Raw genomic sequence first — 13,886 nt, 5'->3', positions numbered from 1 at the left:
TAAATATGAGTTGAAAGAATGAGATTTGGGGTCAAGGTCATAATGTATTTACACCTCATATGAGAGTCAGCAGCGAAAACATAGAATGTTGTCTAGTCTGCCCAATAATTTAAATATTTTTAATTTCCTGGCCCTATCTTATATGAAGGATACCCTTCTGCCTATCCCTATCTTATATAAAGGATAGCCTTATGTCTATCTTTATCTTATATGAAGGATAGCCTTATGTCTATCTTTATCTTATATGAAGGATAGCCTTATGTCTATCTTTATCTTATATGAAGGATAGCCTTATGTTTATCTTATATGAAGGATAGCCTTATGCCTATCCCTATCTTATATGAATTATAGTCTTATACCTATCACTATCTTATATGAAGGATAGCCTTATGTATATCCCTATCTCATATGAAGGATAGCCTTATACCTATCTCTATCTTATATGAATTATAGTCTTATACCTATCACTATCTTATATGAAGGATAGCCTTATGCCTATCACTATCTTATATGAAGGATAGCCTTATGCCTATCCCTATCTAATATAAAGGATAGTCTTATACCTAGCCCTATCCAATATAAAGGATAGCCTTATGCCTATCCCATACATGCTAACGGGTGCTCCACTGGAAAATAACTTCCTGTAGAGAATAAAGCAGCTGATAAGTACTGGAAGGATTAAGATTTTTAAATAGAAATAATTTACAAATCTGTTTAACTTTCTGGCACCAGTTGATTTAAATTTTTTTTTTCCAGTGGAGTACCCCTTTAAACTCCTTCACTGTATTTGCAGCTACCACTTCTGCAGGAAGGCTATTCCATGCATCCACTACTCTCTCAGTAAAGTAATACTTCATGGAATTTCTCTGGTTTATCCGTTGCACAATATTTAGCAACTTTTCTTCACATACACCAAAAAGTTAAACTGTTGGTGTATTTTTGCAACTTTTTGGAGGTTTTTGCACAAACATTTGCTTTTTAAAAAAAAGTTTCAGTTGATAATTTCATTACCATTGCAAAAGACTAACCTTAAAGGAAAACTGTCAGCTTTCTTCCCCCGCACTAACCAGCGGTACTGGCTGGTAGTGTGGGGGATGCTGATCAGTTTGAACCTTACCGTGCCTGGATCCGCTGCGCCGTTCGGCCATTATATTGTATTATCGGTATATTCAAATGAGGTGCTAACTGGCACTCTGACGTCAGTACCGGAACGCAGCGCTGCCCAGCTCATCAATAAAGGGGGTTTATAAGGAAGGGGCACTGGGGGGGGGGGATCAATCTGCGGGAAAGAGCCACAGGAAAAGGTTACCACCCGCCCGCCGTGAAGAAGGTTTTTTTTTTGTCACAGCAGCAGGAGTAGGGGAAAGGCTTGGGGGCACAATTGGACATATATGCTGGATGCAATGATTGGTTGCCTAGGTGAGGGTACCCAGTTTGGTGATTACCTTGCAGGCATGGGGCCCCAGGGAGGGGTAGGGACTCTGAAAAGGGTGCCCAGGGGTCTGGTGACCTACGGCCAGGGGTAAAGTAGGTGGCCCCTTACAGGTGGATTGAGGACATGGAGAGTGGGCGAGGTGCCTTCAGGTCTTTCCCCTTGCTGTTTTTGTCTCATGATGGTAGGTAATACCGGCTATGTTATGTATGATGTTCATATGGTTATTTATTATGTTAAATTTGTTAATGTTTAATAAAAGTTGGTCTGCTGTGGCCGTTATACACCAACATGTTCCAGTGTATTATTGGGTTAAGGGAAGGAGGGGTGGTGTATGGTCAGCAGCAGCTAGGCTATCCCTTAGCCAAACTCTTCGTTCTCGTGCATAAAGTCACATTATTAATCTATGTTAGACATTGAGGAAGGCTCAGGCCAAATGCGTCCCACAACCATTGAGCCTTGTGCACCAACACACTGTGCTGCCAAAACCATCCTCTGCATGGGCACATGAAAATTCTGGCGCAAAGTTTACACTACTTTTGTAATGGTGTGAAAATCCAAATATACCATCTGGATTGACTTACTTTAAACTAGAGGCATGTTTGGCTTGTGGAACTGTGGCGGTACTGCTGCATTGTTACCTCGATTTTCCAAAATCAATGGAAAAATTGCCAAATTTTGTCACAATTATGCCAATCATAGAAAAATCTCAGTAAAAACTAAATTTTTTGGTAATTTTTAGTAAAAAACGCTTGCAAAAATACAAGCGGTACCGCGACATTACCACATGTACATAGTAATAGTGTAATAATATCTCATATTTATGTTATTACGTGTTATTTGCATTTTCCCGCCTGAATTTTGGGGGATTTTAATTTTTTTCTTTACATTTTGGCGCATTGCTATCACTGAAAAATGATCTAGATTATTTTAATTATGTAAAAAAAAAAAAAAAAAAGTGTAATCTCTGTGTAGGGATCAGTCGTAGGAGGTGTAAATATCAGACTATGTTATGCTTGTGCCAGTGATGCCACAAATATCCACTCCATGCTTTTGTTGTAACAAAAGAAAATTATTCTTCTAATCTTACAACATCAATATTGAGATTAACATTGGATATTGTTAATCATACAAACCATATCTCACCTCTTCCATAAGTGCCGAGTGTGCAGATCAGCTATGGCCGGTGGACACAGTTTTCTTCATTACACCGGCTTAGGGCTCCTGCATACAGCAGAACATAGAGGCCATAATGCTCCGTAATGTGGCACCACACATCCCTGTGATGTCCCAGTACAAGACATGGCCCTGAACTACCCTTAGGCCCTGTCAGGTTGAGTCCCTCAGTGACCTGGGGGCTCCCCTCCATGGTCTCCCCCTTTTTTTTCCATGATATACACAACATTATGGAACAACAGGGGGAGACCATGCAGGGGAGCCCCCAGGTCACTGAGGGACTCAACCTGACGGGGCCTAAGGGTAGTTCAGGACCATGTCTTGTACTGGGACATCAGGGAGGGATGTGTGGTGCCACATTACGGAGCATTATGGCCTCTATGTTCCGCTGTATGCAGGAGCCCTAAGCCAGTGCAATGAAGAAAACTGTCCACCGGCCATAGCTGATCTGCACACTCTGCACTTATGGAAGAGGTGAGATATGGTTTTCATGATTAACAATATCCAATGTTAATCTCAATATTGATAGAGCAGAGGATCTGTGGGAGGTCTCAAGGACTTGTGAGATTGTCACTTTTTATGTTATGTTGTCACATGTTCTCCCAGAGAGCACCAGCTTAACCTATGACCTGCAGCTTGACCAATGAGCTTTAGTCCAGCCCCCCACTATATAAAGGGCGTGTGATGTTCCGGAACCCGAAAACCACACTGGCGTCACAAACAATAGGGGTTAATACCATCCAGCCCATGGGATTAATACCATCTGATCCCACCACTCACACTGCTACAATCGTGGTCCCACCATACACCCGTGGGTCACCACACCTCCTTGCACTGCCATGTAGGCTCCATTAGCTGTATACATGAAGTGTTCCTCCCATGGAAGGGTAAAACCTCCACACATGTCCAATGGAGCATGTCACTATTTTTAAAACAGGAGGTACAGCAGGACATAGAGTGCTCTATTACAGCACGGTAGCCGGAGCTATAATACAACCATGTACATGATGAGCCCTTAGTATTATATGTTTGTCTTCCCATGACAGCCACCGCTTTCAAGTCAACTTTCCTTGATCACTGAACAGCAAAGGGGCCTAGGTAGGTAGTGATACCTTATCAGGCCCAATAGGCTCCATCGTCTGTCCATAGGGTACTAACGGGTAGAGTTTTGAATATGACAATATTACACCCCTGTGCTCTTTTCTGGTTGGCCACTGTAATATGAAGCAAGAAGTTGGTGGTGTTTAGCAGCAGAGACACAGCCACCTTACCTGTAATGATGTCTGACTTACTGAACATGTTCAAAGGGGTCTGGATGCTCCTCCTGAAAAATATACTATTACAAGTTATGGTTACTACTAGATTTATGGGGATAGAACCAGGAGCATAGCTATAGAGGTAGCCGAGGTAGCAGTCGTCTGGGGCCCTGGTGCCTAAGGGGGCCCCAAAACACATCTGCCCCATGAGAGACCAGCATTTTAATTGGCATATGGGGCCCTGTTGCAGATATTGCCTCAGATAGAATGCTGATCCAGGGATTTATTCTATCATATTTGGAGTCAAAAATTTTCCCCTGATATGGGGCAATTGGCATCTGCCTCAGGAGGGTTTTATGTCTTCCTCTGAATTAACAGTCAGGACACAATAGGGTTGTAGGCTGAGCTTGATGGTCTTTTTTCAGCCTTATGAACTATGTAACTATGAAGCCAGGCAAAAATAATAATAATACAAGTAGTTAAAAAAAAACTATTAAAGGGCCAACATACTAAACCCCGAATTTCATACATCTACAACCCCCGTAGGGAGAAAATAACGGACCCGAAAGGTATCTCAAATGTATTTGCTGAATATTATGGGGCCTTGTACAACCTTAAGGATGACCCTGTGATAGTCCAACCCAATCCCCTTCTTATTTAATCTTTCTTGGAGGAAATAACTCTCCCCCAACCATCTCCTTTCCAGTTGTCTAAACTTTCGGCCCCAATTGATGAAAGGGAAGTGATGAAAGCAATCAAACTTTTAAAAGCCCAGAAATCTCTTGGACCAGACGGTCTTTCAAATGATTACTACAAGCTACATGGCTCTCACTTAGCCCCATATTTAACCAGGATGTTCAACGAGGTGATTAGGTTCGCCTCTTTCCCTTCGGAATTGCTTAAAGCTCACATTGTCACTATACCAAAGGTTGGGAAACCTACAGATGAGCCAAGCAATTACAGACCGATCGCTCTATTGAACACCGACCTTAAGCTTTATGCGTCTATTTTAGCAGCCAGGTTAAATAACATACTTCCTCATCTAGTAATGAATGATCAGGTAGGCTTCGTGAAGGGTAAGCAAACTTTAGACGGTACCCGTAGATTTATTGATATCATATCAATATTGGAGCAGCGACGAATGCCTTCTCTGCTCCTAGCTCTGGACGCGGAGAAGGCATTCGACTGCGTCCATTGGGGCTATTGTTACGCCGAGCGCTCCGGGTCCCTGCTACTCCCCGGAGCGCTCGCGGCGTTCCTCTCCCTGCAGCGCCCCGGTCAGACGCGCTGACCGGGAGCGCTGCACTGACATTGCCGGCGGGGATGCGATTCGCATAGCGGGACGCGCCCGCTCGCGAATCGCATCCCAAGTCACTCACCTGTCCCGGCCCCCGGCTGTCATGTCCTGGCGCGCGCGGCTCCGCTCCTTAGGGCGCGCGCGCGCCAGCTCTCTAAGCCTTAAAGGGCCAGTGCACCAATGATTGGTGCCTGGCCCAATTAGCCTAATTAGCTTCCACCTGCTCCCTGGCTATATTACCTCACTTCCCCTGCACTTCCTTTGCGGATCTTGTTGCCTTGTGCCAGTGAAAGTGTTTAGTGTTGTCCAAAGCCTGTGTTCCAGACCTTCTGCTATTCCATTTGACTACGAACCTTGCCGCCTGCCCCGACCTTCTGCTACGTCTGACCTTGCCTCTGCCTAGTCCTTCTGTCCCACGCCTTCTCAGCAGTCAGCGAGGTTGAGCCGTTGCCGGTGGATACGACCTGGTTGCTACCGCCGCAGCAAGACCATCCCGCTTTGCGGCGGGCTCTGGTGAACACCAGTAGCATCCGGTCCACCGACACGGTCCATGCCAATCCCTCGCTGACACAGAGGATCCACATCCAGCTAGCCGAATCGTGACAGTAGATCCGGCCATGGATCCCGCTGAGGTGCCGCTGCCGAGTCTCGCTGACCTATCCACGGTGGTCGCTCAGCAATCGCAGCAAATTGCCCAACAAGGACAGCAGCTGTCGCAGTTGACCGCCACGTTACAGCAACTTCTGCCACTGCTACAGCAGCAACCATCTCCTCCGCCAGCTCCTGCACCTCCTCCGCAGCGAGTGGCCGCTCCTAGCCTCCGCTTGTCCCTGCCGGACAAATTTGATGGGGACTCTAGACTCTGCCGTGGCTTTCTGTCTCAATGTTCCCTACATATGGAGATGTTGTCTGACCAATTTCCCACAGAACGGTCTAAGGTGGCGTTCGTAGTGAGTCTTCTTTCTGGAAAGGCCTTGTCTTGGGCCACACCACTCTGGGACCGCAATGATCCTGCCACAGCCACAGTCCAGTCCTTCTTCGCTGAAGTCTGTAGTGTCTTCGAGGAACCAGCCCGAGCTTCTTCTGCTGAGACTGCCCTGCTGAACCTGGTCCAGGGTAATTCTTCAGTAGGCGAGTACGCCATCCAATTTCGTACTCTCACTTCCGAATTATCTTGGAATAACGAGGCTCTCTGCGTGACCTTTAAAAAAGGCCTATCCAGTAACATCAAGGATGTGCTGGCCGCACGAGAGATTCCTGCCAACCTGCAAGAACTTATCCATTTGGCCACCCGCATTGACATGCGTTTTTCTGAGAGACACCAGGAGCTCTGCCAGGAAAAAGACCTTGATCTCTGGGCACCTCTCCCACAGTATCCTTTGCAATCTACGCCTGTGCCTCCCGCCGAGGAGGCTATGCAAGTGGATCGGTCTCGTCTGACCCAGGAAGAGAGGACTCGCCGTAGGGAAAAAAATCTTTGTCTGTACTACGTGTCACGATGCCGGCTGGCAGGAGGTGGATCCTCTGTGCCAGAGAGGGATTGGCGTGGACCGTGCTAGTGGACCGGTTCTAAGTCACTACTGGTGTTCACCAGAGCCCGCCGCAAAGCGGGATGGTCTTGCTGCGGCGGTAGTGACCAGGTCGTATCCACTAGCAACGGCTCAACCTCTCTGACTGCTGAAGATAGGCGCGGTACAAGGGGGTAGACAGAAGCAAGGTCGGACGTAGCAGAAGGTCGGGGCAGGCAGCAAGAATCGTAGTCAATAAGGCAATAGCAGGAGGTCAAGTACACAGTATGGACAAACACAGTAACGCTTTCACTAGGCTCTAAGGCAACAAGATCCGGCAGGGGAGTGCAGGGGCAGAGATCAGATATAGTCTGGGAGCAGGTGGAAGCCAATTAAGCTAATTGGGCCAGGCACCAATCATTGGTGTACTGGCCCTTTAAGTCTCAGGGAGCTGGCGCGCGCGCGCCCTAGAGAGCGGAGCCGCGCGCACCAGCACATGACAGCGGGGGACCGGGACGGGTAAGTGACCTGGGATGCGATTCGCGAGCGGGCGCGTCCCGCTGTGCGAATCGCATCCCCGACGGCCAAGACAGTGCAGCGCTCCCGGTCAGCGGGACCGACCGGGGCGCTGCGGAGAGAAAGACGCCGTAAGTGCTCCGGGGAGGAGCGGGGACCCGGAGCGCTAGGCGTAACAGTACCCCCCCCTTAGGTCTCCCCTTCTCTTTGTCCGGTAACTGCCTCCCCTGGGATGAGGACACCGGGAAAGAATGGAGGGTTTCCTCAACGGCAGGCAGTACAGCAGGAGTGGGAATGGGGAGGGAGGGCAGAGGGCGAGGCCTGGCACGGGGCAGTGTGACACCAGGACGAGGGCCATGAGGAGGCACCGAGGCTTGCCTGACTGGACTGGGAGGGGGGGAGAGGCACTTCTTATGGCAGGCAGAGTCCATAAAGACCTTAGGGAGACCGGTTACAGGGGGAACCACAGGGTCACGGCAGGGAGTACTGGGAACCGGTTTAAGGCAGTCCTTGAAACAAGAGGTACCCCAGCTCTTGATCTCCCCTGTGGACCAATCCAGGGTAGGAGAATGGTGTTGAAGCCAGGGTAGTCCAAGGAGAATTTCGGAAGTGCAATTGGAGAGGACCAAAAACTCAATTTTTTCGTGATGAGGTCCGATGCACATTAGGAGGGGCTCCGTGCGGTAACGCACGGTGCAATCCAACCTGACTCCGTTGAACGCGGAAATGTAGAGTGGCTTGACGAGACGGGTCACCGGGATGCGGAATTTATTCACCAAGGAATCCAGAATAAAATTCCCAGAGGCACCAGAGTCCAAGCAGGCCACGGCTGAGAGGGAGGAGTTGGCTGAAGGAGAAATCTGCACGGGCACCGTGAGACGTGGAGAAGCCGACTTTGAATCAAGAGACGCCACACCCACGAGAGCTGGGTGCGAGCGTGCGTTTCCCAGACGTGGAGGACGGATAGGGCAATCCACCAAGAAATGTTCGGTACTGGCACAGTACAGACAAAGATTTTCTTCCCTACGGCGATTCCTTTCCTCCTGGGTCAGGCGAGACCGATCCACTTGCATGGCCTCCTCGGCGGGAGGCCTAGGCGTAGATTGCAACGGAGACTGTGGGAGAGGTGCCCAGAGATCTAAGTCTTTTTCCTGGCGGAGCTCTTGATGTCTCTCAGAAAAACGCATGTCAATGCGAGTGGCTAGATGAATGAGTTCATGCAGGTTAGCAGGAATTTCTCGTGCGGCCAGAACATCTTTAATGTTGCTGGATAGGCCTTTTTTAAAGATCGCGCAGAGGGCCTCATTATTCCAGGATAGTTCAGAAGCAAGAGTACGGAATTGTATGGCGTACTCGCCAACGGAAGAATTACCCTGGACCAGGTTCAGCAGGGCAGTCTCAGCAGAAGAGGCTCGGGCAGGTTCCTCAAAGACACTTCGAATTTCCGAGAAGAAGGAGTGTACAGAGGCAGTGACGGGGTCATCGCGGTCCCAGAGCGGTGTGGCCCATGACAGAGCTTTCCCAGACAGAAGACTGACTACGAAAGCCACCTTAGACCTTTCAGTAGGAAACTGGTCCGACATCATCTCCAAGTGCAGGGAACATTGTGAAAGAAAGCCACGGCAAAACTTAGAGTCCCCATCAAATTTGTCCGGCAGGGACAAGCGGAGGCGAGGAGTGGCCACTCGCTGCGGAAGAGGTGCAGGAGCTGGCGGAGGAGAAGGTTGTTGCTGCTGTAGCTGTGACTGAAATTGCAGTAGCTGAGACTGAAGCTGCTGTAGCTGCGACTGAAGTTGCTGAGTCATGGTGGTCAAGTACGACAGCTGGTGCTCTTGTTGGGCGATCTGTCGAGCTTGCTGGGCGACCAGCGTAGTGAGGTCGGCGACAACTGGCAGAGGAACTTCAGCGGGATCCATGGCCGGATCTACTGTCACGATGCCGGCTGGCAGGAGGTGGATCCTCTGTGCCAGAGAGGGATTGGCGTGGACCGTGCTAGTGGACCGGTTCTAAGTCACTACTGGTGTTCACCAGAGCCCGCCGCAAAGCGGGATGGTCTTGCTGCGGCGGTAGTGACCAGGTCGTATCCACTAGCAACGGCTCAACCTCTCTGACTGCTGAAGATAGGCGCGGTACAAGGGGGTAGACAGAAGCAAGGTCGGACGTAGCAGAAGGTCGGGGCAGGCAGCAAGAACCGTAGTCAATAAGGCAATAGCAGGAGGTCAAGTACACAGTATGGACAAACACAGTAAACGCTTTCTCTAGGCACTAAGGCAACAAGATCCGGCAGGGGAGTGCAGGGGCAGAGATCAGATATAGTCTGGGAGCAGGTGGAAGCCAATTAAGCTAATTGGGCCAGGCACCAATCATTGGTGCACTGGCCCTTTAAGTCTCAGGGAGCTGGCGCGCGCGCGCCCTAGAGAGCGGAGCCGCGCGCGCCAGCACATGACAGCGGGGGACCGGGACGGGTAAGTGACCTGGGATGCGATTCGCGAGCGGGCGCGTCCCGCTGTGCGAATCGCATCCCCGACGGCCAAGACAGTGCAGCGCTCCCGGTCAGCGGGACCGACCGGGGCGCTGCGGAGAGAAAGACGCCGTAAGCGCTCCGGGGAGGAGCGGAGACCCGGAGCGCTAGGCATAACACTACGCCAGTACCGAACATTTCTTGGTGGATTGCCCTATTCGTCCTCCACGTCTGGGAAACGCACGCACGCACCCAGCTCACGTGGGTGTGGCGTCTCTTGGTACGAAGTCTGCTTCTCCACGTCTCACTGTGCCCATGCGGATTTCTCCTTCTGCCAACTCTTCCTTCTCTGCCGCGGCCTTCTTGGACTCTGGTTCTTCTGGAAATTTTATTCTGGCCTCTTTGGTGAATAAGTTCTGCATCACGGTGACCCGTCTCGTCAAGCCGCTCTAAATTTCCTCGGTCAACGGAGTTAAATTGGACTGCACCGTGCGTTACCGCACATAACCCCTCTTAATGTGCATTGGACCCCATCACGAAAAGATTGAATTGTTCGTCCTTCCCAACTGTACCTCTGAAGTCCTCCTCGGTCTGCCATGGCTCCAGCATCATTCTCCCACCCTTGACTGGACCACCGGGGAGATCAAGAATTGGGGCCCTGCTTGCCGTAAGAAATGCCTCACCTGTGCTCCCAGTCCAGTCTGTCGGGCCTCAGTGTCTCCTCCTGTGCCTGGTCTCCCCAAGGCCTATCAGGACTGTGCCGTGCCTCCTCATAGCCCCCGTCCTGGTGACACTCTGCCCCGTGCCAAGCTTCACCCTCTGCCCTCCCTCCCCATTCCCACTCCTGCTGAACTGCCTGCCTTTGAAGAAACCCTACAATCGCTCCCAATGTCCTCGTCCCACGTGGAGCAATTGCCGGAAAAAAAAAGGGGGAGACCTAAGGGGGGGGTACTGTTACGCCGAGCGCTCCGGGTCCCTGCTCCTCCCCGGAACGTTCGCGGCGTTCCTCTCTCTGCAGCGCCCCGGTCAGACCCGCTGACCGGGAGCGCTGCACTGACATTGCCGGCGGGGATAAACAGCATAAAATAGATCTCTTTGCAGACGATATCATTCTTTCTATTGTTTCCCCAGAGGCTTCATTGAGAGAAATAACGAATATACTTCAAAAATTCAATAGAGTTAGCTACTACAAAATTAACGCAGCAAAACCACTAATTCTAGGTTTATCGATTCCAGCAGATATGAAGGCCAAACTACAAAAAGAATACCCTTTTACATGGACTGAAGGACAACTGCCCTACCTAGGGATCATATTGACAGTTCCGTCATCAAACCTGGTAAAGCTGTAACTATGACATCCTGATGTCCTCGCTTAAATGAGATGTGGGAAAATGTGGGCAATCATCCATCTCTTGGTTAGGTAGAATCTCTGTGGTAAAGATGACACTCTTGCCTAAAATTCTGTATTTCTTCAGAAATCTCCCAATTCACTTACCACATACCGTATTTTTCGTCCTATAGGACGCACCAGCGTATCAGACGCACCCTATTTTTAGGGGCAAAATCTAAAAAAAATAAAGATTTTGAACCCAATAGTGGTCTTCAACCTGCGGACCTCCAGATGTTGCAAAACTACAACTCCCAGCAACATCGGGAGGTCCGCAGATTGAAGACCTCTGCATAGGAGGTAATACTCACGTGTCCCTGCCGCTCCGGACCCGTCACCGCTGCCCTGGATGTCGCTCCATCGCTGTCACCGTGTCCCCGTCGCTCTGGAACGTGTCTGCTGCCGGCCGGATACCTTCCTCGCTCTCCGTCGCCGCCATCACATCGTTACGCGCGCCGACGCACGTACGCGACGACGTGATGACGAGGAAGGAGAGCGCCGGCCATACAGGGGATCCCTGAACGGAGAAGACACCGAGGAGGCAGGTAAGGTCCCTCCCGGTGTCCTAGAAGCACTAACCCGGCTATTCAGTCGGGCTGTTCGGGACCGCCGCTGTGAAATCGCGGCGGTCCCGAACAGCCCGACTGAACAGCCGGGTTAGTGTCACTTTCCCTTCAGACGCGGCGGTCAGCTTTGATCGCCGCGTCTGAAGGGTTAATACAGGGCATCACCGCGATCGGTGATGTCCTGTATTAGCCGCGGGTCCCGGCCATTGATGGCCGCAGGGACCGCCGCGATAGGGGTGTATTCGCCGTATAAGAAAAAGTGCGTCTTATACGGCGAAAAATACGGTTCTAGAATTCGTAGCTTACAAAGAATATTGTCATATTATATTTGGAATGGGAAAAAGGCCAGAGTGTCCTCAAAAATTACGTGTCTGCCCATGGAGAGAAGAGGTCTAGGTTGCCCAGATCTGTTAAATTACTATCAGGCTGCTATACTAGATCAGACCCATAATCTATGGATAGGCGACAACTCGAAACAGTGGGTTGATATTGAGACAGCTGAAACCTCACCATCCTTATTCAAAATTATACTTTGGAGGAATCGCCTCTCATCTTTCCACATAGAATCTTCTCTCCCTACAGTTAAAGCGGCAATACAAATCTGGTCTCTCCCAAAGATCTCACAAGGGCTGTTGCCACTTCCTCTGGGTGATTTACCCCTGGAGGTTATACAGCTACAAATCCCAGATTGAAATCTTTCAGAGTGGCAACGCAGGGGCCTTTTAAAGTTGGCAGATATTTCGGATTCTGTAGGATTATTACCATTTACCAATATTGTATCTAAATTTAATCTTCCACGTACCGATTTTTACAAGTACCTGCAAATTAGACACTTTGTAAAATCGGTGGAACCTTTTCAATCGACTACACACCCTCTTTTCTGCCCCCTGTTTTTTTCCTCACACACATCACAGAAGACTATCTCGCGAGTATATATAGCGCTCTCACATAATACTCATATCCTCCCGTTCTGTCATAATTGGGAAAGGAACTTCTTTCATTTTGTGATGTTTGTGTGTGTATATTTAATTGTGTATATAGTGTCGCAGGACCTTCGGTCATGTGACTAATGTTAATTCTCTTAGGGTATGCTAAAGGACCTTCCTAGGTCACGTGTGTGGTCACATGTCTAGATCATAATTCCTTGTGTAAAGTGACTGACAGATGGCATGGACCAATGAGCTCAAGGCCAGCCCCTGCCCATATAAGGGAACTGCCAGCCAATCCTCGCTCTCTTGGGTTTCGGACTAGCAGAAAGGAGAGATCCGTGCAACTTTCAAAGACAAGACAAGACCGAAGCCTGATAATACCGCAACTTACCAAATCGTGAGTTACAATACAACTCCCTGCTAAAGTCTACATGACTGCTGGACCTAAACTCAATCCCCTAAATCCAGCGGGACAGCACATATCAACCTCCTGAGCTTAAAACTCACAAGGTCCCAACCAACTGTCAGGATCCTCATAGACTCTTATTTTACAAAGACTGTTCCTGTTTAACTCTGCATAAAACCTGCAGTAAAAGTTCTGACAGTTTTCTGAAACCTCCGGTTGTGGACAATCATTTATTATCCCTCCCTATCGCTCTTGGGACGGGTGGCGATAGGACAAGTATATACAGAGAAGCCCGCACCCTGGTGTCACGAGTATTAAGGGTTACACCCTTTAGTCACTACATAGCTACACCCCATATACCCTACACTCCCACAAGCTTACCGCAAACATATAACATTATTGATCCCACGTGGTCAATGGCGTGAACAAAAAAAAAAAAAACACCAAGCACTGGAGTTGTGTTTTTTTTTTTTGTCACAACCCAGAAAAAAAATGTATTAAAAAGCAATGAAATAGTCTGATCTATGTCAAGTTGGTACCGATAAAAAACGACACCTCACAGCTCTGTAGGCACAAAAATAAAAAAGATATAGGGTCATAAAATGGTAATTGAATTTTTTTTTCTTAAAAGCTATAAAATGTTTTAAAAATAGACATGACGGAAACTATACACATATTTTTTTGCAGCATATTTATGAAAAATAAGTGATGTCATTACAAAGTGCAATTGGTCTTGCAAAAAACAAGCCTCATATTGGTCTGTAGATGGAAATATAAAAGATTTATGGCTATTAAAAGCTAGAAGGAGGGGGGGAGCTCAAAAATGAAAAATGTTCTGAAATTTTAGAGCCGGCATCGGGGGCTTGTGAAGTCATGGCCCCACCCCCTCATGACATAACGCCCCTCCCCCTCAATGCAAGTCTATGGGAGGGGGCGTTAAAGCCACCACACC

Source organism: Hyla sarda, chromosome 9, assembly GCF_029499605.1.
Source record: "Hyla sarda isolate aHylSar1 chromosome 9, aHylSar1.hap1, whole genome shotgun sequence".
Lineage (NCBI taxonomy): Eukaryota > Metazoa > Chordata > Amphibia > Anura > Hylidae > Hyla > Hyla sarda.
The sequence above is the reverse complement of the archived record's forward strand: the minus strand, read 5'-3'. Positions refer to the sequence as shown.